The 7500-nt window shown below is 46.6% G+C and overlaps 1 protein-coding gene across 1 annotated transcript in view; it reads right to left on the bottom strand.

The window, feature by feature from the left end:
• Ahnak (AHNAK nucleoprotein) overlaps positions 1-7500 on the bottom strand; it is an 86688-nt gene that overhangs the window by 397 nt on the left and 78791 nt on the right. The window lies entirely within an intron of this gene.

Below are 7500 nucleotides of genomic sequence, written 5' to 3'. Positions count from 1 at the left end.
ATTCCAAACTCTGTTTGCATCTCTCCATCCTGTTCAGTCTACACAAGCTGGAAAGGCCTCCCCACCACCCCACCCCAGCAGAACCTTGAAACAAACCTGTGCCTAGTAGGAATCGTTGGAAATTCCTATTGTTGGTTATGTTTGGGTTGGGACGTACCTCCTTGTGTGGATTCCATGCAACAAAGACTGAGCGGAAGCTGTAAGAAATCAGTATGTGTCCTTTGGGTGCCCTGTACAAGCCCAAGACCAGAAGAGAACAACGTGTTCTAGAGAACATCCAAATAGCAGATGAAGGTGAGGAGCCAGGAAGAGAGCAGCCACCTCTAGCCTTGGCCATTGAGAAATCACGTTCAGGGCTAGAGAGCCAGCTCAGAAGCTAAGCCTGCTTCTTGCTCTGCAGAGGATCTGAATTGGGCTGCTAGCATCCAAGTCAGGCCATTCACAATGGCCTGTAACTCCAGTTTAGGGAGCTCCAACACCTTCTTCTGGCCTGCACAGGCACTCACACCCACTGGACACTGAACCCAGGGCATTGCACACACTACTCAAGTACTCTACCATTGAGCTACCTCCCCGTCCCTTTGTAGACAAGGTCTCATTCACTAGGTTGCCTGGGCTAGCCTCCAATTTCAAACCTTGTCTCTCAGACCTCCTGAGCAGCTGGGGTTACAGGCACACGGTACAGTTCTTATTTCTCTTCATCTTCTTTTATATAACTCTAGGAGTAACAACTGGATTGTCACTTTAGTGAAAAGCAAGAGAAAGTGTGACTGCCCTCATGATAGAGTTCATAGCAAAGTGATTGCCTGAGTCACTGGACCACCCAGTGTGTTATCCTCATACTGTCATGTGACATTAACAGCCATTGCTACATAATTCCAGAGGAAGGGTCCCTCACAGGGTGTGGCTCTTCTATAGTGAATCAGGAGGGGGGGGGGGCTGCCGTCAATCTCCTTGTGTGGTCAGCTTTCTCTTACTATAATGAAATAACAGAATAATTTTTTATAAGGAGAAATACCTATCTGAAACCATGTGTTTTGGAGAATATAATCCAAGCTCTGACACACCCCTTTCCTTTGGGCCTTTGATGGAGCCAGGTGGCTGCTACAGAACTTGAGGTTCATAGCTTGTGTGCATGTCAGGTCCAGCCACCAATTCTCAATAAACCAACTGAAAGAGTCAAATTAAAATTGGAAAGCAGGGAATAGAGGTCCTTCAGTGTGACCACACTGAAAAGGACAGAGAGATCCAACAACCTCTGCCTCCAACTCCATCTTCAGAGCCCGGAAGTGAGATCAAAGTTTAGATAGAGGGCCAAAGACACTCACATCTAAGCAGTCTCTGTCAAGTTGTGACCCCGCCCACCAAGAACCCATCTTTATTTGGGTTTTAGTCTCTTCCTGGAAGGTGATCTGACAAGCTGTTAGAACTGAAATGAAATCTCTTTATGGAAGACAAGTTCCCCCTCTGTCTGGTGCTTTTCCCCCTGCCCATCTTGAGAATTCCAGGAAATTTTCCATTTCTCTGAAGTCCACTGTTTCAGTAGTTTGATACTTTGTATCTCTCAATTATTGAGAGATACAAGTGACTGTTTAGAATACTTTCATTTCTGTTAGGCCAGTTACAGCTACCGGAGACTGAAGCAGAACAGTTCATCCTGTGGCCAGAAAGCAGAAAGAGGTAGTAGCTAAGGTCCCACAATCCCTTTTAAGGGCACACCCCTAATAACTTAAGTCTCTCCTACCAGGCTTCATCTCCTAAAGGTTCTACCATCTCCCAGTGGCACCCTGGGGAACAAGCCCTTAACATATAAACCTTTTCTCAGGGAGCGTTCAACATCCAAACTATAGCACCTCTCAGCACTGGTTTATACTAAGGCCAGCAGTTTAAAATCTATTCACCCAAGCTGTGAGCGCATTGTCGATACATCCGCCCTATTCCAGCAGCTCCTGTTCTCTCCCTTATAAACACTGACCACACATCCATCTTCTTCCTCTTTCATTCTTTTTTCTTTCACCACCATCTGTCTATTATCTATAGAGCATTTACACACCTGCCTTCCGAGTCCTTCCACCTCCTCTATCTCTTCTCTAAACAGCGTTTCTCACCCTCAATACCCTGATTTCCTGGGCTGGATCACTCTCTGTTGGGCTGGATCACTCTCTGTTTGGAGCTGGGGCTGTATATAGAACCCACATTCTCCTTCCTCTGCTCTCTGTCTATCAAAAGGCCTGGAGGGAAAGTGAGGAGGTGGCTGAGAGGCAGAATCATCACTTTTTCAAACATAAAGGGGCCTGAGATATCATCTTATACAACCCCCTCATTTTGCAGATGAGGAAACATCCTGAGAGGGGGAGGAAGAGGATGTGTCAGGGCCAAAAATGTGAGGGAACAACAGCCAGGCCAAACAGGAAGTCCAAATTCCAGGCCTTGAAGCAGGATTTCCAGTCCTGCTGGGCCCCAGGGATTGCTTTCCACAGCTTCTTTCTCCCTCCAAGACTTTCTCCCATTCCAGAAACCAGAGCGAGCAAGATCTGACAAGCCCCCAGCCCAAGAGTGCCAATGTCTATGCCTGCATCTCAGTGCCTTAGCTCCTAGTGGACAAAGATGACCACTGATCACATCCAGAATATCTCATGATGACTCATACTGTGGTTACATCCCAGTGCAACCCTGTAATCATGACTGAAAGGATGGCCATGCCATCTGACCACACCTGTCCCCACTGAGGACAATAGAGACCGAGATCTGGGAGGGAGCCTGGGGTCAGCGCCTGCCCTGGCCTTTCTGTTCTCCACTAAGGGTTACATGCCTGCCAGGGAAACACACTATCACCTGAATTACATCTCTGGATAAAAAGCATTTTTAATTAGACTAAAGGTTTTAAAAGTTAATCAGGAAAGTTGGGCATGGCAGGGCACACCGGTAACCAAAGCACTTGGGAGGCCAAAGCAGGAAGATGACAAGTTCAGTACCAACCTGGGATATGTACTAAACAAATAATGGGCTGGGAAGATGGCCCAGCAGGTAAGGGCACTTGCTACCAAGCTTGACAACCTGTTTATGATCTTCAGAACCGACATAAATGTAGAAGCAGAGAATTTGTCCCACAAGTTTTCCTCTAACCTCCGTATGGGCACTGTGACACATAAACACCCACACATGCACACACACACACCAAGCAAACAAACAAATGTAAAACAATTTGAATAACTAAAATCTTCAATGTAAATACCAGAAAATATGAGACAAATGGTAAGAATATCACACTTCAGTGACATACATGTCAAAAATCCTGCTCACCTTCCCACATCTTTTATTATTTTATCTCATTTTTGAGACATGGTCTCACTCTGTAGCCTAGACTACCTTAGAATTCACTACATAACACTATCTGACATTGAATTCATGAATGGGCCTTCTGCCTGAGCCTCCTGTGTATAGGATTATAAGCATAAGCCATACATCTAAATATTGTCACATCTTTTATTTTTAAAAAAATTGTGTGTGTGTTTGCGTGTGTGTGTGTGTGTGTGTGTGTGTGTGTGTGTGTGTGTGTGTGCCTGTGGAGACCAGAAGAGTACATTGGATTCCCTGGAGCTAGCAGTTGTGATTCATCTCATATGGGTGCTGAGACCTGAACTCAGGGTCCCCTGGAAGAGTAGCAAGTATTCTTAACCATTGAGCCATCTGTCCAGGTCCCCTCCTCTGGATGTTGTCGAATCTTAAAAATGACTGTCCTGTGCCCCACTGTGGCCTCACCTTGTCTTCTTGATCACCATCTTTCCTGACAGACTCCCACAGACTGCACACAACATCACACACCCTCCAGCCCTTCTTGTCTCTTTACACACATGGGCCTATCATTTTTGCAACCAATCTATTATCTGGTGATGAAAAGTGAACCCAGAAAGGCTGATAAATGTTCTAAATTCTACAAATAAAAGGCCAAGTGCAAAGACAGCAAAGAAAGAGGAAACTCCACCCCATTCCTTGGACGCAGCCCTGGGCCTTCTGCCCCTAACTGGCCTTAAAGACCCTGGCTGTGGAAATGGCAGACCTAGCCCAGGACCCTCCCAGGTCTGGTCCTTGAGCTGAACCCGCTAGGTAATCTATACCTGTTCTCAATGCCCACCATTACCCCCTGCTTCCAGGGCCATGGTGGCATAGAGTGTCCCTTAGCTTCCGGGCCAAGTCCTGCAGGGAGTTTGCAATCTCCTCCAGACCCAGGGCATCATAGAAACCCTGGTGGTTTAGGGAAAGTTTAAAATAACATTTATACATAAGAGGGGGGTAGGGGCTAGTTCCATCAGCTACTCTCTACCTCTCTTGTCCCCAGTGACTCTCAACAGATGTCAGAGGCCATCTGTACAGCAAGCACTCTCCATTGTATGCTTTCGGGTGCCTGGCCCTCCCTTTGGCTGGGTAGGTGCCAGGAAAGCCAAGCCTAGCTGTTCAGGGCATTGTTCTCCCTCAGAAGAGGATCTTGAAAGCAGAAGGAAATTAGAAACAACCACAGAATGAATACCAGATTCTCCTTTCTCCCTGCTTTGGTTGCCAGGAGGCTGAGTGTGGCTAGCTGTCACCACACCCCGCCTAGCACTTCTTGCCTTCCAGGATGTCTGTACAGCAAGAAGGGCTGGCCCCAAACACCTCAAGTGTTCTCCACAGCCTCCCTTTCCTTTCTCCAGCTAGATGGCTGACTCTTTGAGGGCAGAACCACATCTAGGACTTCTTCTCCATTAAATAGAAAGTTCCAGTTACTCCATGTTTGGTGACTGACTATTTCCATCAGGACAAGATGAGATGATAAAGGAGCAACAGTCCAGGCACATTCCTAAATAGTCCACTTTAGAATCTCATGCCATCGTGCCTGATACTGGGAGCTTAGTGAGTGGCCCCACTGAAAGACCTACTACTGTTGGCTTTGCTGTATGAACATGCTGTTAAGCTGCCTTCTAACTAAATACTTACAGTTTTACCCATAGATCAGTGCTGCCCTCAACCCTGGCCAGAGAAGCTTCTCTCTGCAGTGCGCAGCAGCCAAGGCAGAGACGCATAACAGTCAAAGAGCTGAGACTAAGTGAGTACTGAGTGTTCAGCCCTAAACGAGTCATCTCTGCTAACCCCTCCCCACAAAGCTCAGGGAACTTATTGGAAGGGGGACCAAAGAATGTAAGAACTAGAAGTTGGGGAGAAGTGATGTAAGTCACTGTCATCAAGATGGGACATGGCAACTGCACACATGGACTCGCTGCAGCTATAGTGGCCTGCGCAGGAACTGCACAAGATCATTCAGCATTCAACCAGCAGCACTAACTACACTCCATGGGCCACAAAAAAGATGTCCTGGTGCCTGGGGGATTGATAGGAGGCAGTTGGAATGGATACAAGCAAGATACATTATTACATGTAGAAATTTTTTCCAAGAATAAATTAAAGGTGTTCTATTTGAAAAAAAAAAAAAAAAAAAAAAAAAAGAACAAACAAACTCCCATGTCAGAGATGAGAACACAGGAGAGTTCAGGTGAACCAAGCCAGAGTCAGACACTATTGACTTGAACAGTCTATTGGATCCTAACAAAGTGTTCAACATCAGCCTGTCCCAGCAGCCCCACACACATGCACAGAGCCCTCCTTCATTCCAAGCCGCACCCCATGTGCCAGATGACAAGGGTGGCCTAGGGGAAAGTGTCCCTTCTGAACTCACACCTAGAAACACAGAGAGACCACTGAGACGGTACAGGAGCTTGCATTTCTCAGAGCAGTGAGGCATCTGTACGTTCCTTCTTGCTGAGAACTTTTTCTTTAAAACTGTCTTTCTCCCTCTCCCAGATGAGGCCATTATTCATTTTAACATAATGTTATGTCTTTAGCCTCCTACGTAAGTAGACACTAGTTTTAAATGTTGCAGGATATCAAGCACGTATATCTAGTCAAACTTCTGTTTGCTTGTTTGCCATATCCATGGAAACCATGTGAATAAACAGAGGAGAAAGATTTGGCTTCTAACCCCACCAGCTGGCCTCATGCCATCATTCCCTAAAACAGAGGAGGACGGATGCCAGAAGGAAGGAACCAGTAGTAATGGGGACAAAAACTCTATCTTAAGCTGGGGCACACTGAACAGTCAGGCTCCCCACGGGGTGGGGATGCACTGTGAGTAGCCAGCGTATTTTATGACTGTAGCAGAGGAGGAAGAAGAAGAACTGCCACTACTCAGCCCTGTATAGATGAGGTCCCAGGCTTGGCTTGGAGGGTAAACAAGACCCAGTTTATAAGCATTAGACCTGGCCCTGGATCCCAAGTCTTGTTTGGCCAACTCAGGGGTGCCACACACACACACACACACACACACACACACACACAAAGCCATCTGCCCACATAACTCTTCAGGGCTTAGGAGTTTTACACTGTTTAAGTGACCTGGACTCTCTGGATTTTATCCCATGACAGCCACACCCATGACTCTCTACGTGACAATTCCATCCATCAACAAGAAAACTCAAAGACAGATCCATGCTTGGACTTCTCAGTGTACAGTCACACAGATAGGATATTTTTGAAGAGTCTGTTACATCAGAATGTTGAAGATAAAGAAAAATCCAAGGGTAAAAATACAATCTCAAAACATCAGCAAGTCAGCCCATTTTCACATACAAGAGAAATGAATCTCCAGGCAGTTGGGCATCTTCGTGTTTCGGCCTCCCTACCATCCTGTCTCGATGTTGTAAAATGCATCTGCCTTTTCTCAGAAAAGTGCCCCACACATCTCAGTGACAGGTATCTCATCCCTGTATCTCCTTCAAAGCACAGAGATCAACTATCCCACCTTGGTTCAAAACCTTTACCCTCAAGCTGAGGAGATAGCTTAGTAAAGGCAAAGTGCTTGCCATGCAAATGTGAATACCTAAATTCAGTCCCAAGGACCCTTACAATCCCAGAAGGCAGAAACATGCAGGTCCCTGGGGCTCAGCATCCAGCCAGCCTAAACTAGTCTGTGAGCCCCAGGCCACTGAAAAACCCTGTCTTAAAAAAAAATACATGGTGGACAGTTCCTGAGGAACAACACCCAAGTTGAGTTCAGACCTCAACATACACACGCACAAGCATTTGCCCCTGTACATATGTGTGCACATACGAACATGTGTTTGTGCACTCACACAATCCGCCACAAGAAAAACCTTTAACCCTCTCTCTCCCCTGATGCCACATTTCTCAAAATCAACCTCAAATGAAGAAGACCTCCTATGTCCACCTCCTGCACTGTCCCACCACAGTGATTGTCCCACTGTTCTCTTATGTTCAGCGGCCAACTTCCTGGTAGTCTGCCTTCTCCTCCTGAGTGTCCAGTATGTCCTAAGCTTTTACATCAGTAGGAAAGCCCGACAACTCTATAAGAGCTGCTGTCTCAAGAGCTAAAGGGCTGCTAAGCACCAAATGGTCCTCAGCATCCACCCCACCCGATCTCCCTGAATCCATCAGCCCCGTGAGTGTATG

Source organism: Arvicanthis niloticus, chromosome 1 (assembly GCF_011762505.2).
Source record: "Arvicanthis niloticus isolate mArvNil1 chromosome 1, mArvNil1.pat.X, whole genome shotgun sequence".
Lineage (NCBI taxonomy): Eukaryota > Metazoa > Chordata > Mammalia > Rodentia > Muridae > Arvicanthis > Arvicanthis niloticus.
This window is presented reverse-complemented; position numbering and strand designations above follow the sequence as displayed.